The sequence below is a fragment of the Taudactylus pleione genome, unplaced genomic scaffold (genome assembly GCF_031769625.1).
Source record: "Taudactylus pleione unplaced genomic scaffold, aTauple2 ptg000201l, whole genome shotgun sequence".
NCBI classification, from domain to species: Eukaryota; Metazoa; Chordata; class Amphibia; order Anura; family Myobatrachidae; genus Taudactylus; species Taudactylus pleione.
Genome location: NW_028284603.1, coordinates 46,287,950 through 46,309,914, shown reverse-complemented (window position 1 = coordinate 46,309,914; position 21,965 = coordinate 46,287,950). Strand labels below are relative to the sequence as shown.

The window sequence follows — 21,965 nt, the reverse complement described above, 5'->3', positions numbered from 1 at the left end:
AAAATTATTTTCTGTGTTTGTGAATTGTGTGCGCAGTAGCCGCACGTGCATCAACAAAGTAGTGCCAAGCGTGCGCCTGTGTCATAAGTAAAGGGCCGGCTGGCTTGACCGTTAAAGGGTGCTGTAACCCCCAAAGTACACTCCAGTCCAAACCAAAAAAAAAATTATTTTCTGTGTTTGTGAATTGTGTGCGCAGTAGCCGCACGTGCATCAACAAAGTAGTGCCAAGCGTGCGCCTGTGTCATAAGTAAAGGGCCGGCTGGCTTGACCGTTAAAGGGTGCTGTAACCCCCAAAGTACACTCCAGTCCAAACCAAAAAAAAAATTATTTTCTGTGTTTGTGAATTGTGTGCGCAGTAGCCGCACGTGCATCAACAAAGTAGTGCCAAGCGTGCGCCTGTGTCATAAGTAAAGGGCCGGCTGGCTTGACCGTTAAAGGGTGCTGTAACCCCCGAAAGTACACTCCAGTCCAAACCAAAAACAAATTATTTTCTGTGTTTGTGAATTGTGTGCGCAGTAGCCGCACGTGCATCAACAAAGTAGTGCCAAGCGTGCGCCTGTGTCATAAGTAAAGGGCCGGCTGGCTTGACCGTTAAAGGGTGCTGTAACCCCCAAAGTACACTCCAGTCCAAACCAAAAAAAAAATTATTTTCTGTGTTTGTGAATTGTGTGCGCAGTAGCCGCACGTGCATCAACAAAGTAGTGCCAAGCGTGCGCCTGTGTCATAAGTAAAGGGCCGGCTGGCTTGACCGTTAAGGGTGCTGTAACCCCCGAAAGTACACTCCAGTCCAAACCAAAAAAAAAATTATTTTCTGTGTTTGTGAATTGTGTGCGCAGTAGCCGCACGTGCATCAACAAAGTAGTGCCAAGAGTGCGCCTGTGTCATAAGTAAAGGGCCGGCTGGCTTGACCGTTAAAGGGTGCTGTAACCCCCAAAGTACACTCCAGTCCAAACCAAAAAAAAAATTATTTTCTGGGTTTAGCCGCACGTATATATCAAATCGATATAACATAAATGGAGGACCAAACTTTCTCCGATAAAAATAAAATAGAGAAAGATCAAGAACCACTTCCTCCTAGTGCTGAAGCTGCTGCCACTAGTCATGACATAGACGATAACATGCCATCAACGTCATCTGCCAAGGCCGATGCCCAATGTCATAGTAGAGGGCACATACAATCCCAAATGGCAAAGTTCAGGAAAATGACCTTGAAAAAGACATTTAAATCAGCTGAAGAGAAACGTAAACTTGCCAATATGCCATTTACGACACGGAGTGGCAAGGAACGGCTAAGGTCGATCCCTAGTATGTTCATGACTAGTGGTTCAGCTTCACATGACGATGGAAGCCCTCCTCCCACTAAAAAAATCAAAAGAGTTAAGCTGGCAAAAGCACAGCGAAGAACTGTGCTTTCTAAGAAGATATCACAAATCCCCAAGGAGAGTCCAAGTGTGGTGGTGGTTGCGATGCCTGACCTTCCCAGCACTGGACGGGAAGAGGTGGCTCTTTCCACCATTTGCACGCCCCCTGCAAGTGCTGAAAGGAGCACCCACAGTCCACTTGCTGATATGCAAATTGAAGATGTCACTGTTGAAGTACAACAGGATGAGGATACTGGTGTAGCTGGCGCTGAGGAGGAAGTTGGCGAGGAGGATTCTGATGGTGATGTGGTTTGTTTAAATCAGGCTCCGGGGGAGACAGTTGTTGTCCGTGGGATGAAAAAGCCCATCACGGTCATGCCTGGGCAGAAGACCAAACATTCCACCTCTTTGGTCTGGCAATATTTCTATCCAAATCCGGACAACAACTGTCTTGCCATATGTACCATATGTAAAGGTGAAATAAGTAGGGGTAGGGACGTCAACCACCTAGGAACATCCTCCCTTATACGGCACCTGCAGCGCGTTCATAAAAAGTTACTGTCAAGTTCAGAAACTTTGGCTAAGACCGTAAGCAGTCCAGGGACACCTAAATCCCGTTGTCCTGTTGTATCCAAGCGCCTGCAAACCACACCGTCAACTCCCTCCTCGTCAATTTCCTCCTTAGTCAGGATCGGAAGTAGTCCTGCAGGCCATGTCACTGGCATGACTGACTCTCCTATCCGGGATTCCTCTGGAGGATCCTGCATTGCTACGCCTACTGCTGCCGCTGCTGCTGTTGCTGCTGCTGGGAGTCGTTCATCATCCCAGAGAGGAAGTAGGAACACCACTACTTTTACTAAACAATTGACCCTCCAACAGTCCTTAGCGAGGAGGATGAAGTACGACAGCAGTCATCCTGAAGCAAAACGTATAACTGAGGCCTTGACTGCTATGTTGGTGTTAGACGTGCGTCCGGTATCCGCCATTAGTGCAGTGGGATTTAGACAATTGATGGAGGTAGTGTGTCCCCGGTTCCAAATCCCGTCTAGATTCCACTTCACTAGGCAGGCGATACCGAGACTGTACAGAAACGTCAGAAAAAGTGTCCTCAGTGTCCTGAAAAATGCCGTTGTACACAATGTCCACTTAACCACGGACATGTGGACAAGTGGAACAGGGCAGACTAAGGACTATATGACTGTGACAGCCCACTGGGTAGATGTATCACCTTACGCAGCAACAGCAGCAGCGTCACCAGTAGCAGCATCTCAGAAACGCCAGCTCGTTACAAGGCAGGCTACTCTGTGTATCACCGGTTTCAGTAAGAGGCACACCGCCGACAACCTCTTAGAGAAACTGAGGGAAATCATCGCCCAGTGGCTTACCCCACTTAGACTCTCCTGGGGATTTGTGATATCTGACAACGCCACCAATATTGTGCGGGCATTACATCTGGGCAAATTCCAGCACGTCCCATGTTTTGCTCACACAATAAACTTGGTGGTGCAGAATTTTCTGAAAAGCGACAGGGGCGTGCAGGAGACGCTTTGGGTGGCCCGAAAAATTTCTGGCCACTTTCGCCATTCAGCGACTGCGTGCCGAAGACTGGAGCGCCAGCAAACACTCTTGAACCTGCCCCGCCATCACCTGAAGCAAGAGGTTGTGACGCGGTGGAACTCAACCCTCTATATGCTTCAGAGGATGGAGGAGCAGCAAAAGGCCATACAAGCCTATACATCCACCTATGACATAGGCAAAGGAGGGGGTATGCACCTGACTCAAGCGCAGTGGAGAATGATTTCCGTGTTGTGCAAGGTTCTCCAGCCCTTCGAACTTGCCACACGTGAAGTCAGTTCAGACACAGCCAGCTTGAGTCAGGTCATTCCCCTCATCAGGCTTTTGCAGAAGCAGCTGGAGAAAGTGAAGGAGGAGCTAAGACGGAGCGATTCCGCTCGGCATGTGGGACTTGTGGATGAAGCCCTTCATTCGCTTTGCCAGGATTCCAGGGTGGTCAATCTGTTGAAATCAGACCACTACATTTTGGCCACCGTGCTTGATCCTAGGTTTAAAGCCTATGTGGTGTCTCTCTTTCCGGCCGACACAAGCCTGCAGAGGTGCAAAGACCTGCTGGTGAACACACTGTCAGCTGAAGCGGAACGTGACACGTCAACGGCTCCTTCTTCATTTTCTCCCGCAACTGGGGCTGCCAGGAAAAAACTTAGGTATCCTAAGCAACCCGCTGGCGGTGATGCAGGGCAGGCAGGACCAAGTTTGGACATCTGGTCCGGACTGAAGGACCTGGCAACAATTTCTGACATGTCTACTGTCACTGCATATGATACTGTCACCATTGACAGAATGGTGGAGGATTACATCGGTGACAGCATCCAAGTAGGCATGTCAGACAGTCCATACCTGTACTGGCAGGAAAAAGAGGCAATTTGGAGGCCCCTGTACAAGCTGGCTCTATTTTACCTGAGTTGCCCCCCCTCCAGTGTGTACTCCGAAAGAGTGTTTAGTGCAGCCGGGAACCTTGTCAGCGAAAGGCGTAGGAGGTTGCTTCCACAGAATGTGGAGAAGATGATGTTCATCAAAATGAATTATCAGCTCTTCCAGGGAGACCAGCCTCCAGAAGGTACAGAGGGACCTGTGGTGGTGGATTCAAGTGGGGACGAGTTAATACTTTGTGAGGATGAGGATGTACACACTGAAGAGGGTGAGGAATCGGTGGATGAGGAGGATGAGGATGACATCTTGCCTCCGTAGAGCCAGTTTGTGCAGGGACACATTAATTGCCAGCTTGTTTTGTGGGGGCCCAAACGAACCAATCATTTCAGCCACAGTTGTGTGGCAGACCCTGGCGCTGAAATGATTGATTTGTTAAAGTGTGCATGTCCTGTTTATACAACATAAGGGTGGGTGGGAGGGCCCAAGGACAATTCCATCTTGCACTTCTTTTTTTTCTTTGCATTATGTACAGTTTGGGGCCTAGTTTTTCTAACTGCCATCCTGTCTGCCACTGCAGTGTCACTCCTAGATGGGTCACGTGTTTGTGCCGCCCACTCGTGTCGCTTAGCATAGTCATCCAGCTACCTCGGTGCAACCTTTTGGACATGAAAACACTATTGTGAGGTGTGAGGTGTTCAGAATAGACTGGAAATGAGTGGAAATTAAGGTTATTGAGGTTAATAATAGCATAGGAGCAGAGAAACCAACAAATTCTGTGATTTTAGCTGTTTTTATGCTTTTTAAAAAAAAAATACAGATCCAAAACACAAAACCCAGAACCCAAAACACGGAAGGGTGGTTTTGGCAAAACCAATCCAGATCCAAAACACGAAGAAAGATCCAGATCCAAAACCAAAACACAAAACACGAAAAGTGGCCGGTGCACACCCCTAGTATATACTGCACTATTATACATGGCAGAGTGTACAGCTAAATGTTATCACTACACACTGTGTATATACTGTACTATTATACATGGCAGAGTGTACAGCTAAATGTTATCACTACACACTGTGTATATACTGCACCATTACTACATGGCAGAGAGTACAGCTAAATGTTATCACTACACACTGTGTATATACTGCACCATTACTACATGGCAGAGTGTACAGCTAAATGTTATCACGACACACTGTGTATATACTGCACTATTATACATGGCAGAGTGTACAGCTAAATGTTATCACTACACACTGTGTATATTCTGTACTATTATACATGACATTGTGTACACCTCCATGTTATCACTACACACTGTGTATATACTGCACTATTATACACAGCAGAGTGTTTACCATCAGTGATCACCTCAGTGAGGATAATTAAATATATACACAATGGAAAGAAGGAAGATAGGACAGAAATGGAGGCAGATATATAAATAAATAAATGGGAAAAGAAAAAGGCAGAATAAGAACAGTGAAAACAGGCAGAGGGGCAGAGAGAAGGAGAAGACAAGACAGAGAGAAGAAATAGAAGTAGCAGGAGATAATATATAGAAGTATAAGTCACATAAAGTAAAGTTTTCCCGTCACTAGCACACCACCTGCTCAAACAGCCGACCAGAGAAATTTCTATAAAATGGCTGCCAAGCAGCATCTCTGAAATAGCACTGACACACCCTCTGCAAATCCTATAGGCTAACCAAACCTAACCCCACCCCACAACACTACCTCACTAAACAACTAGCCCCTTCTTGTCTAGAGGCCGACACCCACAGGCTCGGGTGTTTACTTTAACTCCTTGCATATGAAATGTACTCCGTCCTAATTCTCAGGATAATGTCTGTACTGTCAGTACTGCTTCCAAGCGGTTTATTCCCCTGTGCTAGTCACAAAGACCAGCTGCTCCCTGTATATCCTAGTTAGTGTCCATTATACTGGTGTCCTGTTCATGGCTTGTCTGGCAATACCTTAGGGTGATAAGGTTCTATATTTATGCTGGTCACATAGGTACTGTACAGCACTTTTTTAAAATCTTTATCTCAGGAAAAACCTAATTTACCCCTATAACATAATTAATTTTTTTTTTTTATCCGATGATAAACCTAATTTTTATCTATAACATAATTAATAATTTCAAAATCATGTAGAGAAAAAGTCATTTAAGACCATGTAGGGAAAAAGATATTGATATGTTATTTTAAGCCACACTTATATATTTCAAGTACCAGCTACAGTATGTATATTTAATATTGTATGTTTTTTTAAAACCATAATCTAAGAGAAAAAGATCTATTTGATTAATGAAATCCTAAAATAAAAAAATCGTCGCTGACGATAATTTGGAAAGCTGCAGATACTTTTCAAAGAAAATCAATAACAACCTGTGTCATACTGTACCAAAATAAGGCAGTTTCCCTATATAAAATAATGTTGTTTAAAGCATTAATTATATCTTGATCTCTTATAGCTCTTTATTGTCCATATTAAGATGCTTTTCACGCTATATTATTAAAACTGATTCCCAGCAAGTGATCTTGGGTATCGCTAAAAGTATATATGTGTTACATGCTTACATTTTATGATTGATAGAAATGCCTTATTAGCTGAACTTAGTCGTTGGACTTTTCTTCAATTTATTATGTTTTATTTATATTTATATGATTTTTTTTATTTAAATGATTTATTTTAAAATCCTCTTACATACTATTTTAATTAATTTAGCCACTTAAGATATATTTTTTTATATGTATTTATATCATAATTTATTTTATTTTATTACTCCAGTTGAACAGCCAAGTCAGATTTAAGATTTTCATCAAATGGATTTATGATGGCTGGGAAATGTTCAGTCCCAATTATGGTGCACATAAAATATATCATAAAAAATAATCGTTTTTCATGTTCCATGTTTGATAAGGGTGGCTTAACCTGGTACATGTTTGGTGTTAACTGTGACACATTTCCCAATGCACTGGAAGTGTATATATGATTTTTTTCCCCCATTGTTGTGGTAGAGATATTTCCATTGCAGACTTTAATATAGTTAATGGACATGTATCCAGTACAGTGTATTGAAATAACATTAATTTGAAATTTTGAATACATATAGTTAGTATGCTAAATGAACAGAATCAACAGAGCAATACTGTGTGTGTCATCGGATTATATTTACACATCAGGTACTGTGGCTCTCCTATCTTTATAGACACACAGTATAATGAGCAGATCACTGAGGCAAAACCAATTAATTTTACTTATTCTGAAAGCAGACACACAATTAGTTGATTGGTTGAAAACTTTTTAACTTATTTTAATCATATAAAGACATGTCAACTATCCTTTCTTTAATCAATGAAGATTAATATACAATATGTGACTCACAAAGTTGTTTTAATTGTGATAAAGACAGTGTTGTGAAGTGACCCAAAAAGTTTTCACATGAACTGATACAGTAAATATATAAAGTATTCACCCCCTCATAGGAGGACTCCAGTCAATTAATTATGTGACCTTTGTAGACAACCGATTAAACCAGGGTTTAGTGCATAATATCAAAAGTGGTGAATACTTGTATAATTATTTAATGTTTTTTTTAATGTAATTAGAAAAAAAACATTTGGAGATGTTGATATTCATTTAACATTACAGAGTATTTTGTGTTGATCAGCAGTATTATTCCTGGATAAATGTTCTTTGATTCCATGCTTTAAGAAAATAGAATGGAACAAATTAGAGGGTGAATGCTTTTTATAGTATTTTTGAAATTGCATTAAATGAGTGATAATTCCAAAATCTTTCACAGATGATTATTCAGAATTTCCCAACTCCAGTTTTCTTTTATCACAAACTGGTTGTGTTTTCAGGATTTTCTTTATAATGCTTAGATGACTGTATCCAGGGGCTAGCTGACAAATTATAGCCTGTACAACGCACTGGCTGTGAAACTGTAGTTGATTAGTTGAGCTCTAAAAGCAGTTTTACGTGGAATACTCCTCTATGCCCCATCAATGCCCCCCTCTTTGTCCTTTCACTGCTCTTCTGTACCCAGTCACTACCTCCCCCCAAGAAAAGGTGAACATATGAACATTATCGAATCATTACCATTCAACAAACAACTTAAATGCCACAATCGAATGGTAAAAAAAAATACTGCAATTGTAACCATTGCACTCCAATGTCCATCCTTACCTCCTGTTGGAGATAATGGGTGTTATTGATATGGAACTGTTTTGTTTTCACTTTGTACTAAACATTTTTGGGGTTATTGCTTGTGCTGTACTCCGTGGCTTAGTTAGGGGAGGTGCAGGGCCCGGGGGATCATGCATTCAGCTGCATATAAGATGCTAAAAACACCCTGGGCACTTCAGCAACAGCATTAATCCAGATCACATCAGACTAAGGGGTCGATTTACAAAGCTGCGCTTAGGAGACAGAGTGAAAAGTGATAAGAAAGTGATAAGGTGCCAGCCAATTAGCTCCCAACTGTCATTTTTCAAACACAGCCTGTGAGATGGCAGTTAGGAGCTGATTAGCTGGCACCTGATCACTTTTTTATCACTTTCACTCTGTCTCCTAACACTGTTTAGTAAATAGACCCCACATACTAAGAGCACAGCAGGGAAGGAATCTGGCTCCTTGCATCTCTAACAGACAGCCTACAACAATCCTGGTAGCCAGTTATGTTGTCCTGCGCCTTCCACTTGAAGCAATACACCCACTGTGATTGATCTCTTCTCCATTTTCTTAAGGGGCTGTTACAACAGTGCACAGCACAGGGGGACCACTACTGGGGGCACTGTATAAGGGGAACTAATGGGGGGCTGCATAAGGGGAACCACTACTGGCGGTACTGTATAAGGGGCACTACTGGGGGCCTGCATAAGAGGGACCACTACTGGGGACATTGCATACTAGGGGTACTGTATAAGGGGCACTACTGAGGGGTACTGTATAAGGGGCACTACTGGGGGACCACTACTGGAGGACTGTATAAGGGGCACTGCATTAAGGTGCATATGGAATGGAAAGGAATGTTCTGAGTGATGAGAAAGGGGTTTGTGTCATGTTGACAAGCCCCATTTTTAAGTGACCATGCCCCTTGTGACCACGCCCATTTTTCACCGCGTGCGCACATAGGGGAGGAGGGGGGCTCCATTTTTCAAAATGCCCTGGGCTCCAAATACCTTAGTTACGCCACTGCAGCCACTGGTTTTGCATTTTGCCTTGACCTAACTTGATGATGTCCTGGACGACCAACCCGTGGCACCACAGCAAGTACCCCACAGCACCCCGTTAGGGAACCACTACACTACAGGGTATTTTGTTCATCTTAAAGAAGCAAAAATATTAGAAACAATTATCATTCACTTAACTTGATGAAAGCTAATATAATCACTTATTTCTTTATTTTGCTTTCTCTGTCTTATCCAGTGCAGTAAGTGAGTTTCATCTCCTCGTAGCCGGCTCCTGCTGTCATTCACCAGAGCAACAATTGTACTATTGGACTCTGGTAGAACCAATGCTGTAATACTGTAGTTAATGACACAGGGCCTGATTAGGAGGCGGATGCTAATGCAGCTGTGACTGAATCTCTTTACGCAGTGCGACTGCAACCTTATGCCAATGCGGCAGCCGTACAATCCGCCATTTCGCATAAAAAGTCGCATCGCCTGCACCATTGGTCGCACCACTGGCCATTCAATCAGCCCTTTGGTTGCTCAGAATGTTCGTTGGAACATGACCACCAGTACCAGCGCAACTGCGAAAAAAGACGCAGCTGCGACACACCTGCACCTGACTACCCACCCCCACAGTTACCTCCTAGAGGCGTGCACCGAAATTGCTTCTCTTCATGACAAAATTAGTTCTGCCTCCCCGGTGATAACCTCTGGGACGCATATGCAGTGAGACTTGGACATATGCGCAGTACAAAAAACATCGGACGACTGCGCAAACATCAGTACTGCGTCCACCTCCGAATCAGACCCACAGTCACATAGAATCATTACTACCCAACTTGCAGCCCATTGCTTACATACAAGCTACTCACAATGCAAGCAGACACTATAAGAAAAATATTGCTTCTTTTTTTTAAACATGTTTTCATTGAGCACATCACAAAATTTACGATGAACAATAATAAACAGTATGTCCACATAAGACAAGAATAAAGTATACCATGTACACAAGATCAGTATGTAATATACAATACAAGTTGTACTCTGAACTCAAAAAATTACAAAAAGACAACTTGATAATAAGGAGAAAGAGAGAAAGGAAAAAAAGGGGGGGGGTGTTGCAACGAAATATCTGAAAAATAATTGACAACAAAGAATTGACAATTAATAACAAAAGAGATAAAAAGGGAGTGGGGGGGAATAGCTCAGCCCTCCAAGGGGGGCAGCCTCAAACCCACATAGCGACAGTTGTAAGGAAAAAGACACCAAAACAACTACACCTGAATAGGTTCATCTTCCAACAATATTCTGGTCTCATACCAACCCGTGTGCTAAAAGCAAGTCTTAACCTGCAGCTGCGTTGAGGAAGGCAAAGTATCTACGTAGCTTTCCCATAATTCCAAAATATCTGCACCCTAGCCTACTTATGAAGGGATGCCTCCAGCCAATACATTTTAAAAAGGAAAAATAATTTGGTCATGGAAAAAAGACAGACTAGGAGGGTTGCGATGAACCCAGTGTTGGAGTATAAGCTTTTTTTTCAGCAGCAGAGATAATAAGTTGTTGTTTCTTACTACCTTTAGTGTACATAGCCCCTGGGGACATTGCTCCAAGTATGGCCCATTCTGGTGTCAGTGGCAAGTAATTGAGGAGGTGGACAGTAGCATAGTTCTTAATCTGCACCTAGAATCATTTAATTGGTGGACAATCCCACAGACAGTGATATAGTGAGGCATCTACACAGTCAAATATTGTTTCTTAAAGCTACTGTATACTCAAGAAATAATGGCTCCCAGAAGGGGAACAATATTATGTTTTTTTTTATTTGTACGTCATTGTTCAATTTCTGATTCTCCAACACAGCAAGCACACATTATAAGATTTACATTTCTTTTTTTTCTGTGCTCAAAATATAACCACAAGCTATTAAAAATGTGCTTAAAGGAAAGTATACTGCTTTAAATATATTACTCTACACACTACGGTATGTAGACAAAAGTGATTGGACACTGACAGCAAATAGATCAACAAGATTGTCGTCAGTACTTTGTAGGACCACCCCGTGTAGTGATTACTGCAGACACCCTTCTTGGCAAACTGTCCACAAGTTCCTGGACAACAGCAGGCAGCATGTTTTGCCATTCAGTCTTAAGTACAGTGACCAACTGTGACACTGAAGAAGGTCGAGTCGGCCTAGAATGCACCCGTCGCTCCAATTCATCCCAGAGGTTCTCAATGGGGTTAAGATCTGGATTCTGAACTGGCCAGTCCACCCGCGGTAACCAAATTAACTGTATACCAGTCCAGTGTCGCCCTGGAAACATGACAGGTGACATTGTCGTCCTGATAAAAACATGTGCTGTTTCCGTAGAACTGCACGTGCATGGGCCTCCCTACAAAGTGTTCTTGTCTAAACCACGATTTGGAACTTGTGTGCAATGGTATGCAATGGTATGCATTTCACTTGTGGGTGCCCAATCACTTTTGTGTACATAGTGTATCGGAATGGTATTCAAATGCCGGTGGTTCAAATACCGACTGCAGATGCCTGACAGGATGAATATCCCGACTGGGGCAGGTAAGTACTAACCCCTCCCCTGTCCCCCCCCCCTAACCCTACCTTAGGGGTGCCTAACCCTAAAATTCTAGGGGTGGTGCCTAACCCTAAGTCCCCCCGGGGGTGCCTAGCCCTAACCTCCCCCCAGTGGCACCTAACACCGCCCCTTCCCCTAGCCTACTCCTACCCGGGGGGTGCTTATCCCTAAATCCCTCCAGGGGTGCCTAAAGCTAATCCTCTCCCCCCACGTAAGGGTGCCTTCCCCTAGCCTAAACCTACCCGGGGGGTGCCTATTCCTAAATCCCTCCAGGGGTGCCTAAAGCTAATGCTACATAAGACTTACTTCTTTCGGTCCGGTGTCCTTTTGTGTTCCGGCGTCGGGAATAAGATAGGCGTCGGCACTTCAACGCCTATCTTAACTTCCTCGTCGGCCATTACCTGTCGGGATTTTAACCGATGGTATCGCGGCCGCCGTTCATTTAACTACATCCAGTATATCACTTGCCCACAGACATGTTAGGATTATAATCTTCAGTAGATGGACCATTTAGTGTTCACTCTAGCTCCGACGGCAGGCAGGGCGCCTGAGCTAGAGAGGGCACTTCCACGCGCACTGAAAAGGGGGTGTGGCCATTGAAAAGGGGGCATGTCTATAAGACGCGTCACCTTTTCGTCACTCTTGGGGGCGTATACGGCACTTACGGATACGCCGGGCAGCCCCCAAGCGCTGCTGAGAGGTAGAATAGATGCCGGGCGCATGCGCCCAGAGTCTATTCACTGGCGGTGACCGGGTCACCGCACATTTCCCCACCTGCGGGACACTGCGATCCGAGGGTGAAGATGGCACCCGCAGGCTGTCTTAGCAGTGCGCTGCATGGTGAGGGCAGGGCGTTTTTTGCTCTCCAAAAGGAGGGCAGGGCGCAGCGCCCCGTTAAAACAGCCTAGCGGGAACCCTACCATTCATGTTGATCATCATCAGATCACCTAAATCTTCTTGCAGTGATGATCGCAGTTTATTTTTAATAAAATTAATTAGACTGAATCCTCTCACAGGGCACCATTGAGAATGGCAACAGAGATACAATGCACAACAATGTTCCCAAAACCAGAAGTCTCTCTCTATGGGCACTATTTATTAACATTATGTTTACTAAAATAAAGTGAAAAAGGGTGTTTTCACACCCTTTTCACATTATTTTAGTATCACCTATAGTTATTACAGGGCAATTGGAGTAGAATTCGTAAAATTCTACTCCAACCCCTAAGTATCACTTATTTTTAGTAAGCAGATCGCATTTATAATTGTAATGGGAACTGTGATCCGACCAAAGTGACTAAAAATAAATTGTAAAAAAATACTGGGGAAAGCCCTGTGAAAATAACGCCACCTGGAGGTGGCGTTATCCAGGGTCTCCCCCGGTTACTGGACTCCTACTCTGCTCTAAAAGGCAGAGCAGAGCCCAGAGCCGGCCCCAGTAATCAACTGTGTGGTCTAAACAGACCACAAGCTGATGCACTGCAAAAAAAACTAATTGTCAAAAAAAAAATTCACTTACCTGACTCCAGGGACCGGTGGTTGGGGCTCAGGTGATGACTCCCCACTGGTCAGCTGATCTCCCATGCTGCACTGCGGCCCGGTCATCAGGTGATCGGGTACCAGTGCAGTATGGGATATCAGCTGACCGGAGGCATGGAAGACATCACCGGAGCACCAATGACTGCAGGTAACTGCTATTAAGGGAGGGGGGGTCGCGGGGGGCGGGGCTTAGCGCCGGGGTGTAGCAGCGGTGGCCGGTCGGCGCATGCGCTGGGCACTAGTCACGGTATTTTTTTGCAAAAATATCGTGACTAGAGTGCGGAGGGGATTCGCAGGGACAGATCTTTCTCACAAGCTCTGTCCCTGCAATGCGAATTCAGTCAATAATATCACACTACAATCTGCATTACAAATGCGGATTGTAGTAAATAGAGCCCTATTAGTTAGTGCTAGCTGGGGAAGGTCACCCAGTTTCTTTCCCTTGCCAAGAACTTTAAATTAATTCCACTAATTAAGTAAAGATGTTACACAGAAATTACCTTTATATGCTGCTGACAGAAATTCTTTAAAATCATGTGCTTATTTTGTTCTCTCCAGATACCATAATTGTACAAGCTTCTTTTTATTGGCCATCAGAATGTATCAAAAAGTGTAGTGCACTTTCAATGTCTTGAATGGTCAGAAATCTATTTAACTTACATTTTCTTTGTCTGTTTGGACAGAAGATGATGCTGAACTACTTATACCATACAGCTGCACATCTTTATACTTCCCAGTAACCAGAGGCGTCACTAGGGTTGGTGTCACCCAGTGCTGTAAAGCATGGTGACACCCCCCCTCCTTACCAGTCCAGCAGTCACACTGTGCTCCCTCCGGCATTCTGAGTAGACAAGAGAAAACAGTCCGACGGACCGTACCAAAATACTGCCGCCGCCACCCCCCCCCCCCCATGGTGGGGCTGGTAGCGGACTGACGGATGCAGGCAGGAGTTTGGTGGTGGGTGCCTCCTTACCAGTCCAGCAGTCACACTGTGCTCCTTCCGGCATCCTGGGTAGACAAGAGAAAACAGTCCGACGGACTGTTCCAAAATACTGCCGCCGCCAGTCCGTCCGTCCCCCATGGTGGGGCGGATGCAGGCAGGAGTGTGGTGGCGGCAGCCAGGGGTGGATCCAGAAAATAATGACAGGGGGGACACCATGACTAGGAAGGGGGCGTGGTTGCATATGGGAGTGGGGATGTGGCCCCACATCAGGGCCGGATTAAGCCCTTGGGGGGCCCGGGGCATTTAATACAGAGGGGCCCTCCCCCTCTTCTCAGCACTGCCCCCTGGCTTTGCCTGCTGTGTGCCTCCTCCCACAAACACTTTCATGAGGCAGCAGCGCAGGCAGGTGCTACCTGCACTGGGGGCAGACTTGGAAATCTCCTCCAGGCTCCATCACCAGCAGCAGCATGCCATTTTGTCATGTTGCTGCTGGGAGAGCTGCTGCTGGCAGCTGAGGCTGGAAAGGAGTAGAATCGTCCTTGGACCTGTGGCAAACACAGGAAGGGGAGGGTTCCTATAAATTTTATATATATATATATATATATATATATATATATATATAAAATTATATATACACACACACACTGTACATGAAAAGTCATGCACACTGATTGCAGCTAAATAGATTATCTTTTACCTTGCATCCAATCAGGTCGGTTTTGATGATATTGGAAATTCAGCAGCACATACCTCATTGAGAGACAGGAGAGGACTTATGGAACATATTGTAGGTAGCGCATATTGCTGCAGCCATTACCCTGGAGGGAAATCCGCCTCCCAGACAGACAGTGGAGCATGGTGCCCACACTACTCACCTCCTGAAGTCAATAGCAATGGCATTGTGTAATGTACAGTCTCCCACCGACACTGGCTGCTAACTTGCAGGGGCTGCTGCGTGCGAGTCACAGTCTCTGCAGGGTAGAAACAGAGGAACTGGCATCCGCAGTGGGTTGATAGTAGAATCTATCCAACCTAACCATCAGCGGTGCTCAGGAGCTCGCTGTGATTGGGAGCTGAGTGGAAGGCAGAAAAGTCACATCCAGCCCTGGTTACATGATAGATTCAAGTCAGAGAGCTCTGCTCTGAGGAGCTGCCGCCTGCCACGCATGCACAGCAGTGCCGATCAAGCACCGCAGGCAGCGCAGTGACAGTCCCCAGCCGGTGTGAAAAGGAGTGTGTCCCATCGGACAGCAGTGCAAGTACTCGCTCAAGGTACCTCTGAGTATGGCTGGGAAGGGGGCCCCCTAAGAAAGGGGGGCCCGGGGGTACTAGCCTCCTATGCCCCCCCTTAATCCGGCTCTGCCCCACATGTCTGTGAATACATAACGTGCACCTTGTTATGCCAAAAGGTATAGCAAATTAACATCCCACTTATATCTTGAGCAGCTCAGTGACTGATATTAGTAAGTAGAAGTTCTGGTATGAAATTTTCAAGTAGATGGCCGGGGGTTGCCTAGGACGCTTTATGGATTTTGACAGTGAGAAATTAAATTTAGATGCATTTTCTGCACTTATGCCACCAACTGAGACTCAAATGTTAGGCCACTTAAAATTAATTATATCTACCTACTTTTATTAGTCTGTCACAACTCTTCAATAGACTAAGGGCTCTATTTATTAACATTGTTTTTACTAAAATAAAGTGAAAAAAGGTGTTTTCACGCCCTATACACATTATTTTAGTTTCACATACATTTACTAAAGGGCAATTGGAGTAGGCAGAGCAATTGGACAGGCAGAGTCAGGAGCCGGCCCCAGTGATCAGCTGTGTGGTCCCCGGCAAATTGTAGAAGTCTTTCACAGAACTGAAAGACTTCTCCGGGGGAAGCTGACACTGCGCATACGCATAGGGGCATATACAATTGGGTGCGAGGTTTAGCAAGTTAAAAACCTTGCGCAGCGCGCTCCCGCTACCCACTGTATTCAATTAAAAAAATAGTGGTCGCTGGGTTTTCAGCTCTGAAAACCCAGCACCGCGTAAAATGAAAAACAAACAAAAAAACACCTACCTGGCAGGGGGTCTCCGCAGCTCCAAGTGGCTTCCCCTCTCTCTTCTTACTGGAGAGGGGGCTGCTGGGAGTCCCAGGGGCTGCTGGGAGGAGCAAGGGCTGCTGAGAGATGTAGTTCTCCCAGCGCCCATTCCGCGGAGGCCACACACACTGCACAGGGGGTCACACACACTCATGCACACACACACACTCATACACACTTACAGACAGCACACACACTGACATACTCACCCTGCTGCAGAAGAGCCGGCTCCCGACGCTGGATGCAGAAGAAGATGCAGAAGACAGCGCTGAGGAAGGTGAGTAATTAAGGACTAATTAAGCTAATTGGATACTTCCAATTGCTTAATTAGTCCTCAGGTGGGCTTCCGCGGGGGCGTTAGAGCAAGTCCCGGTGACTTTTCCTTAAATCATCGGTTTTAGGAAAGATCACGCTTGCTCAGGAGGTGTGTGAAAAAAAACTTCCTTGTGCCTGTTTTTTAAAAACCACGCACCTAATAGAATAGCAAAAATCCCGCACCTGCAGGAAAAACCTTGCAGGTGCGGGTTTTTTGCTATTCTTGCACACAATTGAATATGCCCCATAGTGTCAGCTTCCAAAGTTGGCTGGGGGCTGGGAGAGAGAGATAAAAAATATGAAGTTGGTGTAAACTATCGGGGCTACATTCCAAAAAGTTTTGCTTTTTGGAGTTTAGTACATAGGGGTAAGATCGTAGTCCTCATTGATAATAATTAGGGGTGAGCGGGTTCGGATTTCTGAAATCCGAACCCCCCCGATCCGAGGCCGATCCGAGTCAGGCTCGACTTTTCCCGCCTGACTCGGATCTGAAATCGAGGCAAAATGTCATCATCCCGCCTTCCGGGTCTCGCGGTTTTTGGACTCTATATAAGGTACCCGCGTCAGCGCCATTTTCTCACTCGGCTGTGGACAGTGAAGAGGGAGGGTGGGAGTTAGGGCTAGCTGGGCTGTGTAGTGTAGAGTAGTGTAGTGCAGTGTAGTGTTGTGCTGTGCTGCGCTGCTGTTGTCCATAGGGGCTGTGTCCACTCCTCCAAAGTCCATAGGGGCTAGCTGTGTTGTGCTGTGCTGCTGTTGTCCATAGGGGCTGTGTCCACTCCTCCAAAGTCAATAGGGGCTGGCTGTGTTGTGCTGTGCTACTGTTGTCCATAGGGGCTGTGTCCACTCCTCCAAAGTCCATAGGGGCAGGCTGGACTGTGTTGTGCAGTCAGTTGTCCATAGGGGCTGTGTCCACTCCAAAGTCCTGTGCAGTGTCCCAGTCCTAAAGGGGTGCTGTAGTGTTGTCCAGGGGGTGCTCTGTCCATCAGGGGTGCTCTCCCCAAGTGCAAAAAAAGAAATATTTTTTCTGTGTTTGTGAAAGCGTGCGCCTGTATCCCATAAGTAAAGGGCCGGCTGGCTTGTCCGTTAAAGGGTGCTGTAACCCCCAAAGTGCACTCCAAAAAAAATAAAAATATATATTTTATTGTGTTTGTGAATCGTGTGCGCAGTAGCCACACGTGCATCAACAAAGTAGCGCCAAGCGTGCGCTTGTGTCATAAGTAAAGGGCCAGCTGGCTTGACCATTAAAGGGTGCTGTAACCCCCAAAGTGCACTCCAAACAAAATAAAAAAATATTTTCTGTGTTTGTGAATTGTGTGCACTGTGGCTGCACGTGCATCAACAAAGGAGCAGCGCCAAGCGTGCGCCTGTGTCCCATAAGTTAAGGGCCGGCTGGCTTGCCCATTAAAAGGTGGTGTAACCCTCAAAGCGCGCTCTACAAAAAATAAAAAATTCTCCTTTTTTTTCTGTCTTTGTGAATTGTGTGGGCTGTAGCTGCACCTGCATCCTCAAAGCAGCAGCGACAAGCGTGCGTCTGTCTGTTAAAGAGTGGTGTAACCCCCAAAGTGCGCTCCAACCAAAATAAAATAATCTTCTTTTTTTCTGTGTTTGTGTGTGAAATGTATGCGCAGTAGCCGCACCTGCATCTTCAAAGCAGCAGCGACAAGAGTGCGTCTGTCTGTTAAAGGGTGGTGTAACCCCCAAAGTGCGCTCCACAAACAATAAAAAATTCTTCTTTTTATTTCTGTCTTTGTGAATTGTGTGGGCTATAGCCGCACCTGCATCCTCAAAGCAGCAGCGACAAGCGTGCATCTGTCTGTTAAAGGGTGGTGTAACCCTCAAAGTGCGTTCCACAAAGAATAAAAAATTCTTCTTTTTTTTTCTGTCTTGTGAATTGTGTGGGCTATAGCCGCACCTACATTCTTAAAGCAGCAGCGACAAGCGTGCGTCTGTCTGTTAAAGGGTGGTGTAACCCCCAAAGTGCACTCCACAAAAAATAAAAAATTCTTCTTTTTTTTCTGTCTTTGTGAATTGTGTGCACTGTAGCTGCATGTGCATCAACAAAGGAGCAGAACCAAGCGTGCGCCTGTGTCCCATAAGTAAAGAGCCGGCTGGCTCATTTCTTAAAGGGTGGTGTAACTCACAAAATGCACTAGTCTCCAACAAAAATAAAAAATTATTTTCTGTGTTTGTGTGCACCTTAGCCGCACGTATATATCAATTAGGGGTGTGCACCGGCCACTTTCCGTGTTTTGGTTTTCGATCTGGATATTTCTTCGTGTTTTGGATCTGGATTGGTTTTGCCAAAACCACCCTTCCGTGTTTTGGGTTCTGGGTTTGGATTTTTTTGGAAAAAAGCATAAAAACAGCTAAAATGACAGAATTTGTGGGTTTTTCTGCTCCTATGCTATTATTAACCTCAATAACATTAATTTCTGCTCATTTCCAGTCTATTCTGAACACCTCACAATATTGTTTTTAGGCCAAAAGGTAGCACCGAGGTAGCTGGATAACTATGCCAAGCGACACAAGTGGGCGGCACAAACACGTGGCCCATCTAGGAGTGACACTGCAGTGGCAGACAGGATGGCAGTTTGAAAAACTAGGTCCCAAACAGTACATAATGCAAAGAAAATAAAGAGGTACCAGATGGAATTGTCCTTGGGCCCTCCCCAGTGGCAAACGCAGGATTTCTAGAGGGGGGTTTCCAAATGCTTGATTTTAGAGTGAGTGTGGCCAGTCCATGAAGAGGGCATATTCAGCACTTATCCAGCTTTAATATGTTACATACAAAGTATATTGTGTTGCATAATTCCAGCATATACAGCGATCACAGTAAGCCATTAGATGCGGTAGTAGGGCCATCCTGCCTGAGCTGAAAGTTTTTATGTCAGATGTGGGCACAATTACAGAGCATTGGAGCAAGTCCGGGACTCTGAGGGAGCAGCAGAAGAACTTAGCACTGCCCTGGACATATATGTATATATTGGTCTCCTTATGTACTGGATAGTGTATTATTGTACAGTATTAATTATTAACCCTATTGATGGTTTATAGCAGTGCACCCCTAACAGTGCACGTTTCCACATCTCCTAGTTGGTGCACAGGTACATTTATTACTGGCTGACACATTTTAAAAGATTCACACGCGGTGCTAATCATTTCATTTGTGATAATGAGAATAACATGCAGCACTAATAACATTCTATTATATAACTATTTCTATTGAGGCCATGGTGTGTGCTGGGGAGGGGGGTTTCCAGGCAGACGGAAACCCCCCCTGCATTTGCCTATGCTCCCACCCCCCCTTATGTTGTATAAACAGGACATGCACACTTTAACAAACCAATCATTTCAGCACCAGGGTCTGCCACACGACTGTGGCTGAAATGATTGGTTCGTTTGGGCCCCCACAAAACAAGCTGGCAATTAATCTGTCCCTGCACAAACTGGCTCGACGGAGGGAAGATGTCATCTTCATCCTCCTCATCCACCGATTCCTCACCCTCTTCAGTGTTGTGTACATCCTCATCTTCACAGAGTATTAATTCGTCCCCGCTGGAATCCACCACCACAGGTCCCTCTGTACGTTCTGGAGGCTGGTCTCCCTGGAAGAATTGATAATTCATTTTGATGAACATCATCTTCTCCACATTTTGTGGAAGCAACCTCCTACGCCTTTCGCTGACAAGGTTCCCGGCTGCACTAAACACTCTTTTGGAGTACACACTGGAGGGGGGGCAACTTAGGTAAAATAGAGCCAGTTTGTACAGGGGCCTCCAAATTGGCTCTTTCTCCTGCCAGTACAGGTACGGACTGTTTGACATGCCTACTTGGATGCTGTCACCGATGTAATCCTCCACCATTCTGTCAATGGTGACAGTATCATATGCAGTGACAGTAGACATGTCAGAAATTGTTGCCAGGTCCTTCAGTCCGGACCAGATGTCCAAACTTGGTCCTGCCTGCCCTGCATCACCGCCAGCGGGTTGCTTAGGATACCTAAGTTGTTTCCTGGCAGCCCCAGGTGCTGGAGAAAATGAAGAAGGAGCTCTTGACGTGTCACATTCCGCTTCAGCTGACAGTGTTTTAACCAGCAGGTCTTTGCACCTCTGCAGGCTTAAGCAGCCGGTAAGAGAGACACCACATAGGCTTTAAACCTTTAGTGGTCTGATTTCAACAGATTGACCACCCTCGAATCCTGGCAAAGCGAATGAAGGGCTTCATCCACAAGTCCCACATGCCGAGCAGAATCGCTCCATCTTAGCTCCTCCTTCACAGCTGCTTCTGCAAAAGCCTGATGAGAGGAATTACCTGACTCAAGCTGGCAGTGTCTGAACTGACTTCACGTGTGGAAAGTTCGAAGGGCTGGAGAACCTTGCACAACACGGAAATCATTCTCCCCTGCACTTGAGTCAGGTGCATACTCCCTCCTTTGTCTATGTCATAGGTGGATGTATAGGCTTGAATGGCCTTTTGCTGCTGCTCCATCCTCTGAAGCATATAGAGGGTTGAGTTCCACCGTGTCACAACCTCTTGCTTCAGGTGATGGCAGAGCAGGTTCAAGATTGTTTGGTCGCGCTCCAGTCTTCGGCACGCATTCGCTGAATGGCGAAAGTGGCCAGAAATTTTGCGTTACAGCACCGGGTGAAACCAACCCTAGTGACGCCTCTGGCTCCGGGAGTAACGCTGCCTGATCGGAGCTGAGCTCCGATTGCGGCAATGGCCAGTGAAGCAGAGCAGGAAAGAATGAAGGGCAGGGACCAGTCCAGCGGGAACCGGCCCGGTGTTTCGGTGGCCCAATCCGCCCCTGCTCCTCCCTCTCCTTTAAACCTCACATTCAGTATCTTTCACAGTCCTGCAGTTTCCATCTTAAAAATATCTCCAAATTCAGACCCTTTTTCACCCAGGAGGCAACCCTCATCTACATCACTGGTTATCTTCAGACTGAACTACTGTAACCTCCTCCATTTCAATCTGTCCTCAATGCTGCTGCCCAGCTCATCTTCCTCTCCAAACGTACTACATCTGCCTGCCCTCTCCTACAAGCCCTACACTGGTTCCCCTTCCCCTTCAGAGCCCAATTTAAACTTCTCACACTCACTTACAAAGTCCTCACCCAAGTCCAGGCTCGGACTGGGCCACCGGGGATTCGGGGAAATCCCCGGTGGGCCCCGCTGGTTTATAACCACGCCCCCTATAGTGAGGGGGCGTGGCCAAGCGCAGGTCGCCGGCGGCTATTTTCAGTGCAGCAGCAGATTGCCTGGTATGATTGATGGCAGCGGCTACGTGCATCGGGAGGCAGGCAGCGGAAAGCAGGCTCCATCTGCACCACTGATTAGTTACATTTGCCGGAATCAGTGGTGCCTGTGACGTCACGGGGTGGAGAAGGGAGCTGAGCTGAACATGGGACACAGTTCACATTGGGCCGGCTCAGAGGTGCTCTGCCCCCCCTCTCACAGGGCCCCTCCCTCAGTCTGTCCTCCCCCATA

General features: G+C 45.9%; 1 pseudogene; it reads right to left on the bottom strand.

Annotated features, from left to right (window-relative positions):
* The window catches only part of LOC148518355 (zinc finger protein 862-like), a 161,064-nt pseudogene that overhangs the window by 41,943 nt on the left and 97,156 nt on the right, over positions 1–21,965 (bottom strand).